At 52.2% G+C, this 11468-nt stretch overlaps 1 long non-coding RNA gene across 1 annotated transcript; it reads right to left on the minus strand.

Moving 5' to 3' along the window:
* Positions 1 to 2806: 2806 nt before the first annotated feature.
* LOC142924030 (uncharacterized) lies at positions 2807 to 8848 on the minus strand. Its single transcript, XR_012941174.1, has 3 exons — positions 6562 to 8848; positions 6255 to 6395; positions 2807 to 5411 (listed from the first exon to the last, which is right to left on the minus strand). It is a non-coding gene; the product is annotated as an uncharacterized LOC142924030 (long non-coding RNA).
* Between the last annotated feature and the right edge of the window lie 2620 nt (positions 8849 to 11468).

Raw genomic sequence — 11468 nt, forward strand, 5'->3', positions numbered from 1 at the left:
ACTAACACTGACACTCCTACTGACACTAGTACTGACAACAACACTGACACCAACACTGACACTAACACTGACACCCTTACTGACACTAGTACTGACACTAACACTGACACTCCTACTGACACTAGTACTGACAACAACACTGACAACAACATTGACACTCCTACTGACACTAGTACTGACAAAAACACTGACACTAACACTGACACTAGTACTGACAACAACACTGACACTAGTACTGACACTCCTACTGACACTAGTACTGACAACAACACTGCCACTCCTACTGACACTCCTACTGACACTAGTACTGACAACAACACTGACACTAGTACTGACAACAACACTAACACTGACACTTCTACTGACACTAGTACTGACAACAACACTGACACTAACACTGACACTCCTACTGACACTAGCACGCGTACTAACTCTAACAATGACGACCACGGGGTTCCCTCCCCTCGTCTAACGCTGCTCTTGCCTCTCGCCGTCCTCTTCCCTCTCCCCCCTTGTCTCTCTCTCTCTCTGCATGTGCGTGATTTGTGCTTTAATAAACGCACAGTCTAACGAGAGAGATATAATACTCACGCACTATACTGTCTAGAGACTTGGACATATACTATGTACACATACAGTAGACACCACACCGATACATAGCAACAAACACAGCCAAATATGCAAGTTCCTCCGTATAGCCTGTAACAGACTGTTGGGGCAAGTGCTGTTAGCGAGCACCTATGAAGGCCGGAACGGCACACGCCGGGTCGGGTGGCCAGCACCACGCCCGGCCGCCTTTGTCTCTCCCTGTGCCTCACGAGCACCGCCAACCCAAGCATCGCTCACCCGGACAGGCCGTGTACACGCGTGAACGTGTGCGTGCGTGTACGTTGATTGTACGTAGTCTCCTGCGTCTGTGCTTGGAGCTGGGTGCGTGTGAATGAGGGCAGGCACACGTGCACGGGGAGTGGTGGCGCAGCGGTTAGCGCTCTCATCGATGCCATTCCCACTCACGGGCAACAACACCGGTGACGATTGTGTGAACCGGTTCTGGGCCTCCTCTGGGTCGACTCAGCCTCAAATGAGTACCCGGTGCGGTGCGTAAACATCGCCACCCGTGAAACAAAGGCAAGCCGGGCGTGGCGCTGGCCACCAACCCCATCGTGTGCCGTTCCGGCCTTCGTATGATGCTCGCTAACAACACTTGCCGCAACAGTCTGATAAAGGCTATACGGGAGAATCTTTGTGTATAAGTGTGAGCGTGCGCGTGCAGAAACAACTCACTGGTTCACGCGCTAAGCTTACAAAGGCGCGATATTTTATTGGGGTCGAATTCCCGATTCCGTACGATGCTGCGTTTCCCCCTAGGTCCGCTCGACCTCAAGCGACCATCTAAACGCGTGCAAGAAGAAGCAAATACACATTTTTAAAAAAAAATATATATATATGAAAAAGCCTCCTGAGAGCTGGGAAGACAAAAAAAACGCGGGGCGAGCGTGACGCTGCTCACACTCCGGCCGCAACCTTTTCTACAACTCGTGTGGGAGGGAGGGAGCGAGGGCGAGGTTAGCCTCATCGACCGACGACCTCTCCTCGAGCCTCGTGATGATGAATCTTAATGCGACTTTCGCTACCAAAAACACCGCACCTTGTTGGGGGTGGAGTGGAGGGCGCGGACATCCCCGCGGTGCCGTAGCAGTGGTGGGGCCGGAAGTGGTGGCGGCCGCACCGGGGTGCCCCTCCCGAAATGTGGGGCGGAGTGGGGGAGGAGGGGGGGCCGAGATTTGGGGGAGTCGGTGGCTCCTATCGTGTTGCGCAGTGGGGGGTGGGTGGGGGGGTGGCGGCGAGGGGGTCACTTTCACCGATAAGACATCGTCAGTGTGGAGGGCCCGGCCACACCATTTGAAACCATTGTTGGGTTTGACAGCAGCACGATGATGATGGGGGTGGGGGGGTGCTGGGGGTGTTTTCACTCTTTGTGTGTTGCGGGGAGGCTGCAGGTCGTCAGAGGCCGCACTAAGTGGGCACCAGGGGCCGTCAGTGACCCCACGGGACTTGCAACCTCGGTACAGTTGGTGGCTTGCAGGCAGCCACATAACTACCGCGCGGTGTTGCCCTGTCACTCACGATTGTGCGGGTGATTGTGTGCGCGCGCTGGGGAGCGGTAGCGTAGCGGTTAGCGCGCTGCGCTACGAACACGGCAAACCCGGGTTCGATTGCCTTCTCACGGTCAACGCCAATGACGATTGTCTGAACCGGTCCTGGGCCTCCCCTAGGTCGACTAAGCCTCAAATGAGTACCTGGTGCGATGTGTAAACATCGCCACGAGGGAGACAAGGGTCGGCCGGGCGTGGTGCCAGGCTAGGTGCACTCAAAGTGCACTCAAAGTGCACCTAGCCTGGCACAATGTCCGTGGTGATGTCACCGCCATTTACTGGAAAATGGCGATCGCTGTTGTGGTGTTTGTGAGAATATCGGAACTAGGGAGACAAAGACGGCCGGGCGTGGTGCTGCTGCCCACCCACCCCTTCGTGTGCCGTGTCAGCCTTCATAAGCTGCTACTCGCTGACAGCACTTGCCATAACAGTCTGTTAAACTCTTGTTAAGGCTACACGGGGGATCTCCATCTTTCTGCGTGACTGCATCAGGCTGCCTACGCGGCTGTGTGGGCTTGCACATGCGTGCACGCGTGTGGCTGCGTGATGATAATAACACGACGAAACAAAAATCCCCGCAGCCCAAGTTAAAGGGAGTCAGACCCCGCCGCCGCTGCATCCTGAGAACAGGTCCCTGCAGGGTGGGCTGGTAGGAACATTGGAATTTTGCGCAATTTTATTACACCCAACAGCACGAGATTTCACTTCGTTAAAGTATTGAAAGGGGACGGACGGACGGACACATTAATCTATTGCAGGCTGGTACACTCAGTTAACAACTTCGTTCCTACCAGTATAAATCACGGGAACTTGCTACGCCCGCTAAAGGGGGTCTGCTTCGCGCGAAGGACCATTCAAGTGGACGTGAAAGTTCCATCGCGTCGCGAGACAGCGAAGTCGTCTCTTGCGCTACGCATTGGTCTTGCCTGAAGCTCGTGGCCAGAATGCACATTTTAGGAACATGCATTTCGATCATTTTGCTGCTATAAATTTCCACGTGATCGTAAGCCACTTTGTTGAGCTATTAATGAATTGTGGCCAGGTCGCTTGAAAAAAATAAGTTATTAGCTCAAGTGGGCTTTACGTTGTGAGATAAAACAGTTTCGTTGTATTTGTATATATATTAAGTGATTTGTTTACCTTTCCTATACTTTGCATTGTTTGTAGTAACGTTCTGACCTGCCCCTACCGGACATCTGTGATAAAGAGCTTTATAGGTAATCGGATTCCTCCAGGAAAAATAAATGTTCTGATTTTGATTAAAAAGCTTGATATTTCTGGAACGCCACTCCCCGATACCCGCGACTTGCAACGTTTCTAGAGCCGCCTCAAGATGAAGAATAGGCCAGAAGAATAGGAAGGTCTATTGTCAGGGTTAGTGTTTCTATTAAATTCAGCTCTTAAACCAAACAGATTGGCGCGTTAGCTACGTACGGTGAGAAAGAAGAAATACATACAAACAGCTTTCAATTTTGTATATAATGATATTACATTGGGTGGGGTTCGGTGGCACAGTGGTTAGCGCACTGCCCTGTGAACCTGGTTATCCCATAGTTTTATTGCCGGTTACAAATAGCGTCAGTGATGTGTGTATGTATTAATGTTGAACTTCTGTCGCACCGTATGTAGCCAACCTTGATAACTGGAGGTGCGGCGGAAGGACAACACACTAAACACAAAAAAGCATTTCTAAAGAAACGAGTTTTCAATCTAGATGATTTAGAAGTGCATAGCTCAAGTGGCTTCCTGATATCGGAAGAACGTTCCTAACGGCCGCAGAAGCGCATCTGAAAGCGCCACGCGATGCGGTGTCCTCAGGTTTCCTACCAAAGATAAATGCCTATAGAACTCACAATGTTGCTGGTGTTGGTCAAACAACAAACATCCCAATGCAGCAGAGCGCTTCTAAAAATGTTTAAGTATTTCCCACTCAAGTGTGGCTTTCGTGGCTAAGTCACTGTCATAACGCATTCTACCTGTGGTATACACCACTGGAATGAGAGTAAAGACGGACAAAGAGGGATTAAGATGACACGGCAGGAAGAAAGGAGTGCAGGGTAAGAGTAGGAGAAGGCGGAGAAGGAATGACCTGGCCAAGATGTCGGAGGGTGTGAGAGGGTTACGATGATAGTGAATAGTAGAGAGAAGGAAGGAGCAAGCAGTCGTGAGCTGCACGGAACAGCGTCTGTTTTCATAGGGGGCGGGGTAGGGTTCAGAGTGGGTGTGGCCACACAGAAGTGAAGTAATTTACAGGACGCTTCAGTCAAGTTTAGTTTTGTTCACGTGTGTGGAGCCTTTCTGTCACAATTGTGCCACTCAACGTGCCATCATCACATTAATACTCAAAATAAAATGAGAATATTCTCAACAATGATATATATATTCACATACTATCTACATCATTAGACCTCCTTTGCCAGTACCAAAATATAATAATAGGGTTTTCCCCTTTTTTAATTATTATTTTTTATTATTATATTTTGGTACTGGCAAAGGAGGTCTAATGATGTAGGTGCTCACCCCGAGCCATCATTACTTTGATAGTGGCATTGTCTTTGAGATGTACGCCTTTTGGCATCATCTGGTCGAGCACCAATTGGGTCGAGGCTCAAAAGAAAGCCGTCCCTTTGGTGTGGACCAATCAGTTTCAAGGACAATGCATATATTATCATAGTATGTTTTTTGTTTGCATTTTGACTGCAGGCATTGTGGTTACTGCAGACATGAATCCTTGTAAAAAGGTTTCAGTTTTGTTGCCAGAAAAAAGGGGAAAAACACTATTATCATAACATACTATCTAGTTCAGTGGTTTTTAACCCGGGGTGCACGCCCCCCCCCCAAATGGGGGTGCGAGATGCCCTTCGGTGAAAGGTTAAGAACCACTGATCTCGTTGTTTCACGTATTTAAACAAATAATAATGAAAAGCAAGTTGTGGCTGTGAGTCAGTTTGTCGAGCTCGTAGATTATTACAAATCCCTTTGCACCGAGTTAGTATTGGCAGCTCGATTTCAGTAGCTGCTGCATCGTCGCCGCTGGTTTGGCCGCGTGTTAATTTGCCAGCGTATCGGCGTTGCGCAGCCGCGCAGTCACACGACACAGGAGACCCAGCCACCCCTGAAACTCGCGTGCGTGCAGAAACAAACGGCACCCCCCCCCCCGCCCGCCGCTCGCTCACCCCCCTCGTGGCTCTCTGTAGCAGACGCGTGACCTTTATGTAATCTTCAAGGCGAAGCAAACTCGTGTTTGGCTCGAGGCTGGGGGGGGGACGGAGAGAGAGAAAGAGAGCGCGCGGTGGGATGAGTGAGTGATCGAACGGGCGAGCGAGGCGGGATTTGCGGTGCCGTTTTATTTGCTGCGCGCAGACAGATGGGGGACAGGCGCACGGACGCGGCTGATGGGATGGGACGCAGCAAAGAGTCCCCCGACCGCACTCCGGATAGCGCGCAATGCGGGGCCTGTAGCATATGTTATAAAGGGGCCCTAAGAAAACACGTGAAAACACGAAATTTTAACTTTCAAAGTAAAGTCATTGTATTTTCTTCGTTTGCTATACAGCCAGGTAATACGACAAATCGCTAACCTTAAACAGTCGTTCATAAAAGTTTAAGGCAGTATAGTACAAAAGTAATAGAGTAAGTGCAGAATCACTGAACCGAAATTGATAGCTTGAAAGCATTTAGCGCGGGGCCCTTGAAAGTGCGGGGCCCGTAGCTACTACACGTGTAGCTGCTACTACACGTGTAGTAGCTGCTACTACATATGTAGTAGTAGTAGCTACTACACGTGTAGCTGCTACTACACGTGTAGCTGCTACTACATATGTAGTAGTAGTAGCTACTACACGTGTAGCTGCTACTACACGTGTAGTAGCTACTACATATGTACCCTAGCTACTTTTGCTACTAGGATAATCCGGCACAGATAGCGCGTCGTCGTTGCCAGAGGCTTCAACAATGCCTCTCTCGCTCCCTCTCTCTTTCCGCTCGCGCAGATCAAACAAACAAAAAACTGCCTGCCGCTGGTGGGTGACGCACGCGGCGCTTTTTGTTTAAATCCAGCGCCGTGGAGGTAGTAGCAGCGCAGGTTGGTGGACTCACCGACGCGTTTGTAGTTGTTGTTGTTGTTCCAACTCCCTTCGCGTGGCTGGGCGGAGGACGTGTGCCTACGTACGGTGCGAAAGAAGCGTCGTAGATGCGCGCCGTGGCCTGGCTTGCATGCGTGAACTCCACCTGTTCCATCTGTATGGGATAGAGTGCTGCACCCTCGCACGCGTCGTTTTTTTTTGTCCTTCCCTCGGATGCCCCGGGCTTTCTCCCACACGTAATCACTCATTAATTGGCAGAAAACACCTCAATATATAGAGGACCGCAGACCTCGTGTGGGGGGGATTTGACGCCGGCTCACCGTGTGGTTGCTGCTGCTCCTCCTGCTGCTGCTGCCTGACCGCTCGTCTGTTGTGGTTCTTCCTCGCGTCTTTTGCTCTCGCTCCAAGATTGAGTGAATCCTCGCCGCGTAGTAAGTTGAAAATATGTAATGATAATAATTAATTATCTGGAGTCCACGCTACGGAGTACCGCAGAATTCAAAGGCAGCTGTTGGTAGGAGGGTGCTTACGGGTCCGTGTTTAAAGGATAGTTTACTCTCACTTGCAGCTGTCCCTGGCTGAGCTCCGGAAAAAAAAGATTGTCTTCCTCCCCACCCACCCACGCACGCTGTTGGTGGGTCTCGGTGAACTCGCATGCAACACGTTTACACAAGGATAAAGATCCCCCGCGTAGCCTTACACACACTGTTGGTGCAAGTGCTGTTAGCGAGCAGCACCTATGAAGGCCGGCACGGCACACGGGCGGGTGAGGTGGTCAGCACCACGCCCGGCCGCCTTTGTCTCCCCAGTGGCGATGTTCGCACATCGCACCAGGTACTCACACACACACAAAGACAAATAATCCCCGTATAGCCTTAACAGACTGTTGGGGCAAGTGCTGTTCGCGAGCAGCTATGAGGCCGGCGCGGCACACGCGCGGGTGAGGTGGTCAGCACCACGCCCGGCCGCCTTTGTCTCCCCAGTGGCGATGGGGAGCGGTAGTGTAGCGGTTAGCGCTGACGGCCACCAACAGTGACGATTTATCCGAACCGGTCATGGGCCTCCCCTAAATCGAACTCAGCTTCAAATAAGTACCTGGTGCGGTGTATCATACATCACCACACGACAAATATCCCCCGTTATAACGTTAACAGATTGTTAGGGCAAGTGATGTTAGCGAGCACATAAGAAGGCTGTAATCGTTATTTAGATATATAATTTTATAGCATTGGGCACATGCTGCACACACACACACACGGGATCCACACACACACGAAGAAATAGATCCACCATTAAGCCTAAACAGATTGATTGGGCAAGTGCTGTTAGCGAGCACCTATGAAAGGCCGAGGGGGTGGGTGGGTGGCCAACACCACGCCCGGCCGCCTTTGTCTCCCCAGTGGCGATGTTTACACATCGTACCAGGGGAGGTCCAGGACCGGTTCAGATGATCGTCACTGGTGTTGACCGTGAGCGGGAATCGAACTCGGGTCGCCAGGTTCATAACGCAACTGCGCTAACCTATACACTACCGCTCCCTACACACACACAGACTCACACACACACGGACTCACACACACGGACTCTCTCACACACACAACAACCGCCATTCGCCACTAAGTGGCGGTGACGTCACCACGACGCTTGTGCCAGGCCATGTGCATCTTGAGGCCACGTGAAGTGTCGAACGCCCACTGGCAGGAGGTCACGGGACAGACCCAGGTGTCACGGGTCGACTGACTGAGATGACTGAGATGACTGGCTGATGCACCACCTGTGCGCCCTACTGTGCCACCTTGCTGTGCTTTAGCCACCCGGCGCTCTGCTAGTTGTTGTGATCGTCGCTTCTCCGCCCTCCGTTGTTGTTGGAGGGCGACTGCCTCCACCTGCCCAGTAGCGTCCTTCACGAGCCTCCTGATACCGCTGGTACCAGTCATCGGCAAGTCCACTCAGCTCCACGTCCTCCTGTACCACGTCACACCATCTCTTCTCTAGCCCGGTGCCGCGCCCGTTTAACCCCCTCGATCCGGCTGAACAAAAGCTGTTTAGGCATGCAGAGGCTGGGCATGCGGGCTACATGACCCAGCCAACGCAGCCTTGCCTGCCGGAGGAGCTCACCGATGGGACTTTGCCCAGATCTTTCAAGGATTTGTGAGCTCCTCACACAATCCAGCCTGGTTAAACCCAGAATGGATCGTAGGCAGGCCAGCCTAAATGTTTCTAACCGGCGAAGATGCTCCATTAGGGCGGTCCACGTTTCGCAAGCGTAGAGAAGGGAGGGAATTACGGTGGCCGAGAAGACCTGAAGCTTCGTGCGGAGCGACAGACCAGGTAGCTTCCACACAGCGTTACGCAACCGATGAAAAGATATTGCTGCTCGACTAATTCGGAGTGAGACTTCTGCTGTTAAACCGGAGCCGGTCATGAGCACACTGCCCATGTATGGAAAACGCTCCACTCTCTCCACAACTGCCCCATCACCGATTGGGAGTTGTGGGGGTGGAGTATCCGATGGTACAAAATACCCAGGCAGGTGCTTAGTTTTGGTGGGGATGATGGTAAGGCCCCACCTCTTAGTGGCACGCTCCAGTTTCAACAGCAGCGTCTCCAACTCCTCCTCTGAATGAGCAGCAATTACCAAATCATCGGCATACATAATGTGGTTGAGCAAGAGGGAGCCATCCCTTGACCATACCCGGGCATCGATCAGCCTCCCATTATATTTGAACCAAATGGAAATTCCCCCGGTACAGCTATTGAAGGCTTCACGAACTACGTGGTCAAAATAGATGTTAAATAATGTGGGAGCCAGAAGACATCCCTGTCGCACCCCGAGGTGTACAGCGAAAGGCTCTGACTCCCGGCCACGTAGTTTTACCCAGGCCTGCTCACCATCATGAAGGTCCTTAATGATCATGAGCAGAGGGTCAGGGACTCCGACAGCATGAAGAACAACCCAGATCCCAGGCCTACTGATGGTATCATAGGCCTTGACCAGGTCAATAAAGCAGAGATGTAGGTCTTTTTGGAATTCCTTACACGTCTGCTGTAGCAGACGGAGAGAAAATAAGGCATCTGTGCAAGACTGCCCTTTCCTGAAACCGCATTGGGGCTCCACAAGCCTCTCCTCAGCGTGCCTAGCAAGGCGATGTTGAATAATCCTTGCCAGGACCTTTCCCGGCACACTGAGGAGTGAGATGCCCCTGTAGTTGTTACAGTCTGTGCTGTCCCCCTTCTTAAAGAGGGGGACCACCAGGGCATCCTCCAAATCCTGCGGAACCCGTCCAGTGGTCCAGACTGTTGTTATGATGTCATGTAGGGCAGTCTGCGCACAAACCCCGCCCTCCCTCAGCATTTCGCTTGGGAGATCATCTCTGCCCGCTGCCTTTCCTGGTCTCAGACTCCGGATCGTCTTCAGTACTTCCTCAACAGATGGCACCTCAGCCAGCCACTCACAGGGGGTGACTTCTTCTAATTTTTAAGGCACCACAGCCTCAGCAGGGTCATCCTCACTTTGTGCCACGATGTTTTCCTGGCTGAGGGATTTTCCCTCCCCCAGGACCTCACAGAAATGCTCAGCAAATCTGCAAACCTGTTCCTGGGGGTCGGAGATTGGATCACCGTTTTTTCCCCTAATGATGGTAATAGGTGTGGCGCTGCAGGATACTTTTTTGATGGAGTTAAATAGAGATTTGTGATCACGGGCCACTGAGGCAGACTCCATCTCCTCAGCAACCCGCGACCACCACCCATCCTTGCAGCGCCTTACGGCTCTCCGAACCTCCGAGCGAAGGCTGCGGTAAGCCTCCTCATTCTCTGACGTGGGATTCTGTAGCCGATGACAGTGGGCCTGTCGCTTTTTCTCAACCATCCTGAACACCTCCTCTGTCAGGCAGGGTCTCTGGGGAGGTCTGGACCGCGTACCCATAACAGCCATTGCAGCTGCACGATTCACAGTCCTAAACCTCGCCCATTTACCCTCGATATCAGGAGGAGTCGGGGACGATGCCAATCCCAGCTGCAAGCGATGATGAAATTCTCGCTTGCAACTTTCATCAGATAACTGAGACCAGGCCACTTTAGGTTGGAATGGGGTCCTGGGTGTACACCCACCACCAGAGTGGAAGAATGGCAGGCGCATCTTACAAATGACTAGCCGATGGTCAGAGGGCAGATCAGCTCCATGGTAGGTCCTGGTGTCAAGGACATGGGCTCACATCCGCTGGTCCTTCACTATGTAGTCCAGCAGATGTTCTTGCTTGGACCCGGCATGCATCCATGATGTTGTGTGGATGCGCCGATGCCGGAACAGCGTGTTGGTAATTACAAGCCCATGGGCTGCACAAAAATCTAGCAGCCTCCTACCGTTGTTATTGAGCTGATCTGGCCCATGCCCTCCAATCACTCCAGACCAGCTGCCAGTATAATGACCAACTCGGGCATTGAAGTCACCCAACATGATGACTCTATCCCGAGGGGCCACTTTAGCCAGCACCTGTGACAGGAGGTTATAGAAGGCATCTGACTCATTGGCTTTGCCTGCATCCCTCCACGGATGTTCATCTTCGGTGGGGGCATAAGTAACCACGATCACCATTCCTCGCCTCCGGTTGACGGGAAGGCGAGCCCAAAGTAGCCTGGGACTTACAGCTTCCCACACCTCACCGCCACGCTCCCACGCCCCCTTCATTCTTTTGTTCAAAAGAAGAGCCACACCCTGTTGTTTGGCAGTCTGTTGCCCCGAGTAGAGGACTGTCCACCCCTCATTGTGGCAGGAGCCAGAGCCGGTCCACCGGACCTCTTGAATGCCAAATAGATCCAGGCGGTACCGGTCCAGCTCCCGACAGAGGAGTGACAGCCTCTCCTCCGCAGTGAGCGTTCGAACATTCCACGTGGCCACCCGTAGTGGCTTTTCGTTGTTTCTGGAGGAGCCCCAAGGGTAGATATTCAATCTCCTGGCTCCGCCAATTGGGGTTTGGCCAGGAGACGTCATAGACGCCTGGCCCCCCGGGGCCTTCGGCACAAGCTTATTAGTTACATATTTCAGTTTAACTCGTGGTTTAGTGGTAATTAATTGAAGGTGGAGGGGTTACCAGCCCCTCGCACCCATCCAGAGCCCCCGTTTAGCCCCTGTGGTGGACACATATGCCATGAGGGGAGGAGCCAATCAAAAATTGGACCTCCCCCCACAGCACTGTCCACGACAGAGTTACTGACACACAAACAC

Source organism: Petromyzon marinus, chromosome 7 (genome assembly GCF_048934315.1).
Source record: "Petromyzon marinus isolate PM22_M1 ecotype Great Lakes invasive population chromosome 7, UKy_Petmar_22M1.pri1.0, whole genome shotgun sequence".
Taxonomy (NCBI): Eukaryota; Metazoa; Chordata; class Hyperoartia; order Petromyzontiformes; family Petromyzontidae; genus Petromyzon; species Petromyzon marinus.